The sequence below is a fragment of the Mytilus galloprovincialis genome, chromosome 10 (genome assembly GCF_965363235.1).
Source record: "Mytilus galloprovincialis chromosome 10, xbMytGall1.hap1.1, whole genome shotgun sequence".
Taxonomy (NCBI): Eukaryota; Metazoa; Mollusca; class Bivalvia; order Mytilida; family Mytilidae; genus Mytilus; species Mytilus galloprovincialis.
In genome coordinates, this window is record NC_134847.1 from 76,744,358 (window position 1) to 76,759,208 (window position 14,851).

The 14,851-nt window shown below is 30.0% G+C and overlaps 1 long non-coding RNA gene across 3 annotated transcripts in view; it reads right to left on the reverse strand.

The window, feature by feature from the left end:
- The window catches only part of LOC143048426 (uncharacterized), a 314,127-nt gene that overhangs the window by 44,633 nt on the left and 254,643 nt on the right, over window positions 1–14,851 (reverse strand). For 2 of the 3 annotated variants that reach the window (XR_012969824.1, XR_012969822.1), the window contains one exon: window positions 6,766–6,815. This is a non-coding gene — a long non-coding RNA (uncharacterized LOC143048426). Of the gene's footprint in view, window positions 1–6,765; window positions 6,820–14,851 lie in introns of all 3 variants that reach the window. The other variant, XR_012969823.1, reaches the window with a different exon arrangement.

Below are 14,851 nucleotides of genomic sequence, written 5' to 3' on the forward strand. Positions count from 1 at the left end.
TAAGATTAAAAAAAAAAAAAAAAAAAAAAAAAAAAATAGAACTGTTAAAAAAAAAATGACCAGAAAGCTGTTTTATATGACGGTTGAACTTTAAAAATTAAATAATTGACAAAATTTACTTCAAAATTTTCTAATAAAAAAATCTTGTAGTAGATTATATTGATTGTCCTCATATTACTATGAGAGACATCTGAGTTGCATTAACAAAAAATAGATATTTTTTCTGGAACATACTCTTTTCTTTAAGAATTATAATCCTATGGTTGTCAAAATGATTTGAAAATGAATTATATAGTATAATTCACTTTCCTCCTTAAACGAAAGAAATAAAAACTAATAACTTGCAGGGTTTCATAATTAAAAGTGTTCCGTAAAGTGCATTTCCATCAGAAATTACCTGCTAAATAATAGAGTCATGTTGGTAATAATTACAAGACATTACTCGTCAAGAAAATAAAAATTGCAGCTACCGTCGCAATTACAAAACAGCATCATCTATCAAGATTTGATTTACTTAATTCGTGAATTTGTTCAATATAATTCAAACTGCTGACACTTCAGTCTCGTCTTTATCTTTGAGATTACTACGACAGAATTCCACTGAATTTATTCTACATTTAAACAAAGAAGCACTTGAAGAAAGATATAAATTAGACAATCTGCAAAACACCTTGAGTTAGTTGTACTATAATATAAATGTTATCTTGCACGAACATTGCCTACCATTTGTCACTTCCTCGGTGCTATTAAAATCTCTGTGTTAGTCTGTTTAAGATGAGAAGATTTCTACAAAAAGCTATAAAGTTGGGAGACATTTTAACCAAAACCAAATGAAATAATGAATTTCAATTTAACGAAATTTAAAAAGAACAAGGTAAAAAAAAAATTAACTAAACGAGGTTTGTGTTATCAAATGATTTTACCATATAGCATATCTAAATCACCGAACCTTTTTAAATCCTGTACATTATTTTCAGAACAAAAAAAAGATATTTGAAAGTTCATGTTAACTTTAGATTATATAGACTTGAACTATTTAAAAGGCTATATGCCTGTACTCAAATCAAAACATTATTTCGAATTTTGAATAATTGTATTTCATAATTGTTTTGTACTTTGTCTATACGCTATTGAATAGATATTTGTTGAAATATTTAGTTGTTTTTTTTTGTTTTTTTAGGGATTAAGATTTATGACGATTTTAAACTGTTAAGTCTTGTTTATTTTGCTCACACTTTGTAATAAGCAAGGCAGTCTTATCATTATATTTTGATATTTGATTATATAGCAGGATTAATGTGAAAACATTTTTTAAACAACCTGCTTTTTATTTTAATGAAGCTTGGTAATGCATTCACTCGATGCTTTCTGTTAATGAAAAAATGCAAACATACAAGCACTGTTTTAAAATAAAATGATAATCCAAGGAATTCCGTAAATTCATTACATTTTAAACGGTACTTCTCTAAAATTTCACGAGATTTGGTATGCTTGCGAAAAACACGACCACCCATAAGAGTCAAGTGCCGTTGATGTAAAGAATAAAATGTCCTTTAACGATGAGAAACAGCCATAGGGTACAGCCAATTCTTGAACTATCTAACATGACACTGTTGAAACACATTGAAAAGAAGTATGTTTGACAATAACAGATAGGAAAAACTATGATAGATATGAACCAACGACAGCCACTGTATAACAGCCGCAGCACTTGGTACAGTAACATAAATGATGTGGCTGATTAAAGATGTATGTGAGCATGTGAGCGCTCGACAATTCCCTAGCTTCGAAGCAAGAACAAAACACAAACATAAGACAAAACGTAACGAACAAAGATTTATTGCAGGTAGTATAATTGTCTTCAAAAACAAATTACAGCTAATAAATACATCATCTTCTTCCGGAATAATGTGTCAATCAGTAGTCATCTAACGTATTAAATGTAAAGGCGATCATAAACAGTCTGCAAAAACTACTTAACCTTTTGCAATTTCAAAATAGCAGTAAATAGTATTAATTACATAAAATATAGACGGATCTGTTGGCCATAAACATTTGATGATTAAAAATAATCCCATAAATTACAAGTATAGAAAGGATATTCAGCCATGTGGTTTTGTTCAAGAACCATTAGTAAAATGAGTTCAATAAGTGATTGTGGTTGTTATACTTTTAAAATTATTTCCCTCGGTTTCTGTTTGATACTTTAATTGATTCATCGATTTGAACATCGGTTACCTACTGTATTTATATACTTTATCATGTTACTAGGTTTGTACTTTACGAAATGCAAATCAAGCGCAGTGAAAGCCGAATTTAATTAAACACGTTTTACTTAATCAGAACTACTGTAATTTCCATAATTACTAACTTTTTCCGTTCTGATTTCATTTTTTAAAGTCATTAAAACGCTTCACACATTTTAAAAGCTTATTTTCTAAAATTAATAGAATTATGTAAATCAATCTTCTAAGTGAACAAAAAAAAACTTAATATGATTTGTGATGATGTTTCCTGACATCTCAATTTGTTTTTGCTATTTTCAGTTCTGTAGAAATAGTCTCATACATGTGGCAGACTTCGTTGATACCGTCAATGTAGTCTTTACTTTGTGTGACTGTATAAACAATTAAGTGTCAATTGATTGGTCATCAATGCTTTTCAAAATCGTACGTTATTTGGATTTTAACAGGTGTCAATTTATAGAAGAAGTTACCGTCGTGCGTAAAAACTATAATGATATTGTCAATGATGAGTTATTCTAATTAATTAATGTCATTGACGAGAAACACAGACAGATTAATGCTGTAAGGTGAATCACTGAATAAATGTAGGCCTGGTGTCAGCAAAAAAAAATACAGAAAATCTATAACCGCTAATCCTTAAAATGTCAATGCAGTCTGTAATAAGGTTAACTGAGTTTTTGTTAAAAAAAGCAGACACCTTCGACAACAACATTGGTTTAAAGCTACACCATATCAATCAATTTTAGAAGAAAGCTGTTATAGATCAGACTACTATTAAGTATCTCAGTTACCTATAAATATAGATTCTACCAAACCATCGAGTGTGATACGATATTTATCCACTCAAGACAGTTAAATTTTCAAATTTAAAATGCGAGGCTCACCGAGCGCTTTAAATATTTAAAATTTAACTGTCAAGAGTGGATAAATATCGTATTGCACAAGATTTGGTGGTGAAATCTGTTTCTCTAATGATTTTCAAACAGTATGCAGGCAACCTTATTCCTTCTTTACGAATGATCTGCAAAAAAGATGTGTTCTTTCTATGTGACGTCATCAGGCATGGTCGCCTTTTTTCATAACGTCACAATAGAAAATTCAGAGGAAAGCAAGAAAATTCGACGTCATAATCGGATTTTAACCAATGATGAACTGAGATCAAACGAGCCACACGTTGATTAATGTTTTATACAATGGGTACAGAAAGGGATAAATTCACGAAGAATTAGAGAAACATTAACACAACATTTGTATACAAACGTAAAAAGGTTGATTGCAAGACAAAAGTGTTTTTTGATATTAACATTTTTCATTTACATTTCATTTACACCATTATATTTTTAAACAAACTTATGTACGGTAATACATTAAAGTTATAACACTTCTAATAAGGACATATTCACCAAAGAAACATGTTTGCCTCGAGAGATCACAATCACTGTCACGATGATCAATTTGCAGTCAACAATAACACATGCATTTTTAGGTGTAAGTGAGAAAATCACTTGTCACGTCTGGCAGTTGATTCATTGCTTTAGTTGACCGTTATCAGGTGAGAATGTACCAAGTAATAGCTTATATATTTCTTATTGGGAATTAATCTTAGAAAAAGTATATGGCTGTTGTCTGCTCTATGGTCGGGTTGTTGTTGCTTTGACACATTCTCCATTTCCTTTCTCAATCTTATGATACAATATTCAGTATCATAAGATTTTCTCAGAATTTATCGTATGTTTGTTGGGTATATTTGCTCTTGATTTATTTTGTCATCGTGTTCAGAAATTTAAAATATAAGGTAAACAAGACACTGCTGAACAGAACCTTAACCTTAACTAAATCGTATTATGTTAGACACACACTGTATTTGATCTGGGTTAAGTTCCTGTATAAAATGCCTTTTTCAGATATCGATTTATTTTCTTGCATTGCTTTTTGTAAATGAAATGAAAATATGTGTAAGTGCAAATTGTAAGTTAATAACATAAAAAATAGCCGGACTTCACAATGTTATAATCGACATGATTTTTTTTAGATATCTGTACATCACATGAACACAATGAAATTCAACTAAAATTGTGATATAAATGTTATCACTAAATTTAATTAAAATACGTTAATTATATTCTTAAAAGAAAACCAATTAAAACTAATAAGTAATTGAGTGTTCAACTGAAGAATTGAACCCAGAAAAAACCGTTATTCTTCTTAAGATATAAATAAGATGTATCGTATTTATCCCCCTACGAGGCGCACAGTATGTGATAAAATTATTGTTATCAAGTTAATATCAAGAAGTTCTTTGACGTATCAAATCAACAAGGTATTTTCATTCAATCATTCGAATAACATTTATTTGGCTGCCAAGTTACACTTTCAAGTTGCTTGGTTATCAAACTAAAATGTAAATGCGAGATCTGTTTTATTCTAGTTATCTTCAATTTTATTAGCCATATTTTAAATTGTAATATATGTAATTGTAGAATAATCAGACGTATTTGACAGTTCAACAGATGATATGCATACCACCCACAAATTCACCTACAAACGTACAATCAAAGACAACTAGTATCTAATAACACATGGCCAATGTAGCCAGTTGACTTTGTACATGCACGTTTATGTACGCAATAATCCTCCCCATATAACTGAGATAGACAGAACTGTCATATATGTAGGAGATTTATCAAGCAAAGCAAACAGGTTAAACTAAAACCTTCTTCGGCAAATACTTTTATAAAGTCAGAAATATGACAAAAGTGTATCAGTCGTTACGTTGATTGATAAAGTCGAACGTTAAGTTTTGTCATGATTTATAGATTTCCACTTTTCCTTATTTACATCGGAGGTCTGTTCTTTTTCTAATAGTTAGCAACATGGTTAGATTGCAAATCTAGGTCGTGTGTCTTTATAGTTCAAAAAGATACAGTTGAAACCGACAGTGCAGCTACCAATAGGGTTAACAGTTTTTGAACTTTCTATGCTTAAAAACTTCAGAAAACCTCTCACATGATAATATTGTTCTGAATAAACATGTTAACGTAACTTGACAGTGTCAACAGATTTATTATCATTGATTATGTCAATTTGATTTTTTTTTAAAGATTTCATTGTCATAAGTCTTATTTTAATGTTCCTGGCTATGAAGGTTATCCTATGACGGGGTTATCTGCAAAGCAGGAAATACTTATTATGTTGACACTTTTATTTCGTTTCAAATGTATCCGATTTTGTATCTCTGCACTTATAAAACAATAATAACCTGTTATAAATTGTGTGCAATATACATTAACCTCAATTTACCTTCTTCAGCATGATATTAGCCCTAGAAGTGACAATATAATTCAAAACTTATTTTAAACTGTCATGTTTTGGGCATTTATAGCTTGCAGTTCGATGTGAGCCAAGGCTCCGTGTTAAAGGTCATACTTTTCTTATATCGATTAACTGTTATAAGTTGTGAATACGTGAGAGTTGTCTCATTGGCACGCAAGCCACATCACGTTATTTTTATTTGAAAATATATTTGATTTCAAAATGATAACCATATATTATCAGTGATATGCTGAAGATTAATTTAGAAAGCTATACGTCTTCTTTTGAATTTATTACATTCTATGAATTCTGCTTGTATTTATCCAGTGTCACACCTTCTAAAAATTATAAGTTATTGAAGTCATATTTACTGTGTGATTCGGCTTTGTGCGGAAGCCTTTCCATTCGACATAATTAAATTCAAAAATTCATAAAAAAAAACAACAATAACAAAAAAAAAAAAAAAAAACAACCAATAGACTTCTATACAAAGAACATTTGTAGTTCATATATGTTTATATATATATATATATATATATATATATATATATATATATATATATATATATATATATATATATATATGTGATGCACTCATACTTATTGTTCTGAAATATTGTTTTCAATTAGTGCGCTGATAAAATCAACAACGTGTTAGTTAATCTTACCGCTTACATCAATACATGAATATAAAATGTAAAAACAATTGAATTAATAAGCGTGTCTACATAGTAACTAGTAAATTATCAAATCAACGTCTTGTTGTAATGCGAGGTGACATTCAACCTTGTAGACATTTGTTTTAATCACTACACTAACGCCAACTCAGACAAAAGTCAATTATACGGGAGTATTGTTACAAGAACATAAAAAAGTGCATATATTTTACATTCATAGAATTTATGCAGTCAGACCTTTAATAGACGATGCATACACGAGATTTGTTTTGTCTTGAAGAGTAGATACCTGACGTAGAAACAAAGCAGAAAAAGAAATCTCAATGATTTAGTTCCGCATAATATCGTTGATAGAATGCTGAAACATTTGCTGAATGTTTATATATTTTTTCCAGTTTGGAATAAATCACATCTTAAATCATGATCATTGGACACTAAGTATGTTAACTCTTATAACAAGTGAATGAGCTATCTCATCTTCCAATGTGATTTTCTCTGACTTAAAATGATATATTATAGTAAAAACTTACCACAGCTAGTATCAGATGCATGGCGTCATAGAATAATCCGATAGTTTGTTCTACCTAAAATACATTAGATAAAAAAAAATATTCTCATTTCGTGTTACACTGCTACGAAATGCAATCCATTAAATAATATGTTCATCATAAAATGCATCAGCATCACGAAATCAGTTTAACTTTTGTTTCGAACCTGAAAATATCATTTATATGTAATGAGCACCCAGCTATTTCCGTACGTTAATTGTTCTCTGTTTAAACATTTACTAACCGCTAACATAAAGGCAACAGTATTATACCGCTGATCGAACCAGATCTTAAAGATTAAGTAAGCAAAGCTCGTTTTTCTTGTTCTGGTAGTTGAGATTTTACGCACAGTTGATTTAATTGACAGCAATCAGACCTCTAAATGTAAATAACGTCATCGATACGGTCCTATATCTACCTTGCGTATCAAACGATATGAATAGTTAGATTTATACTCATATCATGTAGAATTGATAAGCTGTAGAGCTAATCATTTTGAGAGGGGTAAAAAAGCAAATGTCATTCTATTGAAATGTTTAACGTCTTTTATCATGCTCTGTTCGCTGTTATTTTGTTAGTCGATTTAGTGATTGAGATGTTTTTGTAGCAACAATTCCTGATACGAATGTCAAATTCTTTTTTGTATGAATGAGTTGCAACGGTTTACCAGAGTTCAATCAACGTTACTAACGTTATTCGCTAATCGTCTCTTTCTGTGACATTATGATATGAGCATTGTGATATTACAAATGTACGCAAATTGCATGAATATCAAGTCCTGTGTAGGCCATCACTAGTAATTTATAGTTCTATTGATTGTAGAGTGTATAATTTTAAACAGAAACATGCCAATATGTTTATCATGTTATCAAACATATTTAGACATCAATTTTAAATTTGTGTTTGCTAACTCTTTGAACACTAGGTTTTTAAAATGAACGTGGTGTCTTTTGAGGGTTTTATGTTTTTATTTTGCAGAGAATATTTGAAAACCTCCACATACTGCATGTATGACTTCATATACGTTATTCTGTTATTATCTGAGTTTATATCGTTCCTTCTGTTATTATATTCCTTTCGATGTTATATCGTTATTTCCGTTGTTATTAATATTCCTAATTTAATATCTTACTAATATTTTTATCTGAGGCTATACTGGTATATCTATTATTATCTTAATATCTTGGGTTATATCGTGGTTGTTGTTATTATCTGTTTTGATTTTTTACCATTATCTTTTCATATCAAATCATCTGAGGTTATCCTGTTATTTCTTTAATTATGTGTTTATATAAGGTAATACTGTCATCTCTGTCTTCATATTTAGTCAAAGGTTGTATCGTTATTTCTGTTTGTATAAATATATTATTTTACTGAAGGGTCCTCGTGTAATTAACATTTTATTGGTATCAAAGGTATCTAAACCCGTGAAGGTATCCGTATAATTTCTTTCATTATATATAAATAAATATATATATATATATATTTACGAGTCTAAATTGAAAACAACGTTCAAACCTATAATTGCGTTGGATAAAAACCGCAATTTTTAAACGTGTGCATTTAAAACAAATTTCGTTGTAGAAGGGTCTAAATACAGCACGAACAACATTTTCGAAAAGACCGACAAAGTGAAGAAGAATATTTAAACAAAACGCATTTGACTAACAGGTCGAACAACCGATGTTCTTTAACCCTGGATATATATATCTTGAGCGAAGCTAATGTATCGATGTACTTTTATTTGTTTTAATATAATACATACATAATTTAAAATTTCTTAAAATAATAAGATTACGAGAAAATTCTGAATAAAATTGAGAATGGAAATGGGGAATGTGCCAAAGAGACAACAACCCAACCATAGAGCAGACAACAGCAGAAGGTAACCAACAGGTCTTCAATGCAACGAGAAATTCTCGCACCCGGAGGCGTCCTAAACAAATATATACTGGTTCAGTGATAATGAACACCATACTAAACTCCAAATTGTACACAAGAAACTAAAAGTTAAAATGATACAAGACTAACAAACGAACAACACATTATAAAAGTTAGGAAACGAAATAGATGACAAATATGAATTAGAAAAAATAAGACACGCTTCAGCTAGCCCTCAACAAAAACGTGTAATAGTTAAGTAAAATTGACATTGTACAAAACCATAAATTGAAAATAAAACATTTCGGTACAGGTATCTATGTTGAGGTTACATGCAAGACTAACAATGGCTAGATGATCCTGATTAAGAACAGGCACAAACATTTGATAAACCTAGCACTAGACTTTTGTAATAGTTCTATTTAAGAATCAAACCATGGCTTTTTTCATATCGAATGATAAAATCCCCAAAAGCCATTTTCTATAAAATAAACTCGACCATCATAGACACCTGGATTGAAATTTAATATTTGCGCCATACGATCGTTTCGTCTACAAAAGACATCAGTGACGCCCAAATAAAAAAAAAAATAAAAAGGTCGAATAAAGTACGTAGTTAAAGAGCACCGAGAACATGAATTCCTAAATGTTCCTACGCTAATCTATTCCTGCATTAGAAAAGCCTAAGTATTTTAAAAATTCAAAGTTTTGTAAACAGTAAATTTATAATTATGACCAAATCAATAATAACTCAAGTCAACACAGAAGTGCTGACTACTGGGCTGGTGATACCCTGGGAAAAAAAAAACAACCAGCTGTGTCAATGACCCAATGTACCCCAAGGCTCGGAACTGGGTCCATTCCTGTTTTTAACTTATCGGAATTCCAATGGGGACTAACTGTGCACCACTTATTGCGGACCTGTTTTGGTATTGCTATGAGTTACAATTTATGACAAAAATCAGCAAAGACCCATCGAAACAACATCTAATACACAAATTTAATAATACTTTCAGATATTTGGATGGTATTGTAGCTCTCAATAATGACGACTTCAGTATGTATACTAAAGAAATTTATCCTGTTGAACTTACTTTAAATAAAGCTAATACTGACAATGACCACTGTCCTTTCCTCGATCTTGATATATATATCATTAACGGAAAGCTTAATACTAAAATTTATGATAAAAGAGATGATTTCTCATTTCCTATCGTTAATTATCCATTTTGAGATGGTGACGTTCCCTTGTCACCATCTTACGGTGTTTATATATCTCAACTTGTACGATTCGCTCGTGTATGTTACAATGTTTGAGATTTTAACGAGTGAAATTTATGTTTTACTGAAAACTATTACACCAGAGTTTTCGATATCACAAACTAGTCAAAACATTTACTAAATTTTATCATCGGTATAAGGACACCATTCGTAAACATAGCTCAACATGCAGACTTCTTATACGTTTAGGTATTTCACATCCAATATTTTATGGACATATTCTTTATAAAGCACAAAAATGCAGCATTCACCTGAAAAGCTAACAAAACCTTTAAATAAACTTATTAAGAAGGGATATAGTTACGATACTGTTGTCAGGTCATTAAAGATTGCATATTTTGGCGTTAATATTGATTCACTTATAGGGTCTTTGCATCGGAACTAAACACATTTATTATTAATAAACCAGATGTTGGCATGACACGGGTTATGTTCTTCTCATTTATGTTATGATGGTATGATACTATACCCCTCACGGGGAGGATTGTGCCTGATATTCATATGATGAAGACATAATTTTTCAAATAGTTTAATTGAAGTCCGGAGCTGGCATGTCAGGTAACTGTTAGTAGTCTGATGTTTTTTTATGTATTATTGTCGTTTTGTTTATTTTTTTTGGTTACATCTTCTGACATTAGACTCGGACTTCTTTTGAACTGAGTTTTAATGTGCGTTTTGTTATGCGTTTACTTTTCTGCATTGGCTAGAGGTATAGGGGGAGGGTTGAGATCTCACAAACATGTTTAACCCCGCCGCATTTTTGCGCCTGTCCCAAGTCAGGAGCCTCTGGCCTTTGTTAGTCTTGTATTATTTTAACTTTTAGTTTCTTGTATACAATTTGGAGTTTAGTATGGTGTTCATTATCACTGAACAAGTATATATTTGTTTGGGGGCTAGCTGAAGGACGCCTCCGGGTGCGAGAATTTCTCGTTGCATTGAAGACCTGTTGTCTGCTCTATGGTCGGGTTGTTGTCTCTTTGACATATTCCCCATTTCCATTCTCTATTTTATTATATAAATGACATTGTGGAAAACATGAGTAATCATATTAGATTATTTGCAGATGACACCTCTTTATATGCCATTATTGATGATGACTATGATACTGTTTCTATGTCTTTGACCGATGATCTTTGGAGGATTAAAACATGGGCTGAAAACGGAGCTGTAACCTTTAATCCCTCCAAAACAGAAACCCTTTTATTTTCTAGAAAACATATCAATCCTCCCCCTTTATACTTTGGCATTGGTGGGGACCAAATAAAAGAAGTTAAAAGTCACTGTCACCTAGGTCTCAACTTTGAGAGTAAGGCTAATTGGAAATTGCATATAAATGCAATTTATAAAAAAAACATGTTCTAGATTACATGTATAACGACAAGTAAAATATAGTTTGGATCGAAATGTACTCAATACAATTTATACAGCATTTATTTGCCCTATTCCTATTCTAGAATATGCAAACATTATGTGGGATAATTGTACTTTACAAGAAGCTCGCTTATTAGAAAGTGTTCAAATTGAAGCTGCTCGTATTATTACTGGTCTCAGACGTAACACTTCTCTTAAAAAAATTATACACTGAAATAGGTCTTGAAAAATTATCAGACAGAAGGAAGAAGCATAAACTTATTACATTTTATTAAATCAAAAATGGATTTTCTCCAAGTGATATGATAGATTTATTAGAAAATTGTTTTCTCACACAGAATGATTACAATTTTAGGAGAGACTCTTTGAATTATACCATCCCAAGATGCAGAACAGTTTCATATTATAGAAGTTTCATACCATCTGTTGTTAAACTCTGGAATGAATTAGATACTAATACTAAAGATGCTTTGTCGATTAACCAGTTCAAATCTGTACTTGATAAAATATATAAACCAGAGATTCCTCCTAAATATTTTTGTTCAGGTATAAGAAAATTTAATATTATTCATTGTAATTTACGAAACGATGCAAGCAATTTAAATTCTCACTTGTTTCATGATTTTTTGACAGAAGAACCTTTCTGTCCTACATGTTTATATAAATGTGAAGACAATCAACATTATTTTTTTGATTGTCCATCATACACCTTTAATAGGATCACACTTCTTAATAAACTGGCTGCTTATGCAGTTGATATTGATTTAATGTTGATACTATTTGGTGACCAATCTATGAGTATTGAAGACAATGTGCAGATAGTTAAGGCTGTTCATGAATATATAAAAAAATCAGAGAATTTGTATAATGAAATTTTACTTTTTATGTCTGTATTTTATATTATATTGAAGCTCGTAAACCCGAACCAACTGAAAAATAATTAAAACTGAAACAAAAGTTAATAATGAAATGACAGTACATTGAAATTGATATTATTAAAGCTAAAAAGCTAATAAATGCACCTTTATTTCTATATTTTTCATATATTCAATTTGTTTATCTTTAATTTCTTAAATCTATTTTTTTCTCTTCTCTCTCTTCTTATTATTAACATTCTAAATTTGTTTTATATTATTATAATTCTTTAATGTATCAATATGGTTACTACTCGCTGTCGTTTAACTTCAGGTGCAATAATTTAGTAAAAATAAGTACATGATATCAAACATGTTGTTTAAGAATGACTCATTAAATTTCTTATTTTAGATAGCTGACTGGAGACCATTTAATTTAATGTGATACCTCTAAATCAATGCTGGAGCTTATCACCTAGAATATTAAAATTTTTTTCATAATTTATTTTTTTCTCATTTTTGTGAGTTAACATTTGAAGCATTTTAAAAATAGTCATACTGTTGATCTGAGTTGACTATTTGAAACATCAGTTCAGTCAGCTGTAAATTTCAAAAATCAGAGGTAAATTTGAGAAAAAAAATAATTCTGTTTTGTCATTATGTATGTGTATGTGTTGCTTTGTTTAAATTTAATATATTGTACCTTGTTTTGTGGAGAGGGCTGCCATAGGCTATGCCTGTTGCCCAATCCAATTCAATCTATTTGAATAAAATATTGTTTAAACTAAACTAGACCCAGTGGTTGTAAATAAACTCATCATAAATACCAGTATTGAAATTTGATATTTGCTTAGAAGCGCGTTTCGTCTACAGAAGAATCATTAGTTACGCTCGAATAAAAATGTGACTTTTGTACTTTCTAATGTATAACCAAATAAGTTAAAAAGTCTAGGCACTTGGAACATAAAACCAACAAAGGTAAGGTTGATTAGTTTTGATATAATGAATGAAAGGGAATATACTTTTATTGAAGATCAATTAAATCTAGATCATGGTTTCAAAGCAACAGTAATAAGAATGACATTTCAAAGTTTATATCGTCTTACTTTTTATCAGCTGAAACCTATAAATGACCTTGCTATGATTAATTGGATATTGCGATGGAATTATTGGAAACATTATTTATAGATTACGACAAAAATACTTTTCAGACTGGTTTAGACAGAAAAGAGGAAAATATACAATTTAATTTAAGTTTTATTAATTATACATATTGTTCATACTTATAGACTTTGGTCGCTGGTATTGAAAAGTTTAAATTTTAATTAAGAGTTTATAGTGTGTTTTTGTTCTTTTATTGAGTTGTAAAAGCGTTAACCGATCCACGTTTTATATGAAGCGCGGACGCTTTATAATATAATAACGGTGAAATTATGAGTTTCACCAGTTTGTTATTTTATGCATTGTCTTAACATTGTGACGGAAACCATGTGCAATAATATACGAAGAAAAATATAACTTTTAGAACGCCTCGGCCAATTAAAATTACAGTTCGTTATTTCTAACTCATAGGTGTATTTTGTTCATGTTTTAATTATTCACATTGGTAAAATCCAGGGATTGATATTTTTACAGAAAAATCTGTGTTTTGTTTGTTTTACAACATACAACATACCACAGAATGAAGCACAATTGAAAAGTGAATAGCAACTATTCGAAACAATTATGTTTACGAGAATAAGTAAATGATACAATTACTACAGTTAAACGATCGCATGACAAAGCATTTATAAAGTTTGAAAAGATTTAAAACCAGAAATGCATTTTCTGGAATGATAACTTGTCAAATGATATAGAATTGAAAAGTGTTGTTAAGTCCTCAACAGAGAGTTAGTGTCATGTAAATATTTAGATCAAAATTAAATTGATTTCTTTTGCCATGCGCATTATCAACTTAAATTAGACTACATTAATTACATTCAACAAATGAATCATACGTAAAGGGATACTACTAGCTAAAATTTCACTGTTGTTTTAGCTGAGATTATAAAAATCATTGGAATCAAACTTAGAATTACTGACAAATATATTTCTAACATTGATGTATTTCACTGTATCATGCATTTGCAATAGTTCTTCATTTCTTTACGATTTTCATGACTAATCATCATTTTATTTACCATATTTCTGAATGGGTGAATTCTGATAGAATTTTCAGATCTTTGAAGAACAGAATTATGTTCGATAATCTTCTTTTTTTTTTCTCTGATTCTTTTTTTTTATATTTTTATTGATCTTTTATGTGTTCAAACTACAGTACATACATACATTTTTACAATACATAAGTGAATAACATGGCATTTTTATACTATTGATATTTTACGAATTAGACACAGTAAACATATACCAGTAAGTGATGTGAAGACTCAGTATATATACATCTTAAGGATACTTTGGAATACATTTAATATATATATGATCATATCAAAAATAAATTTAATAATTAAAAAAAATAAAATTAAAAATCGTGTTTGTCTTTAGAAAGATATAAATATTCTGATTTCTAGCCGTCTTTTCAAAAATTTAAGAAACGCTTGCACAGATAATAATAGTCTGTCTAATTGTGTGTTCTTGTTTTTCCACCGAAAATGGCACTGTCTTTATTTAAAAATATTTTTACT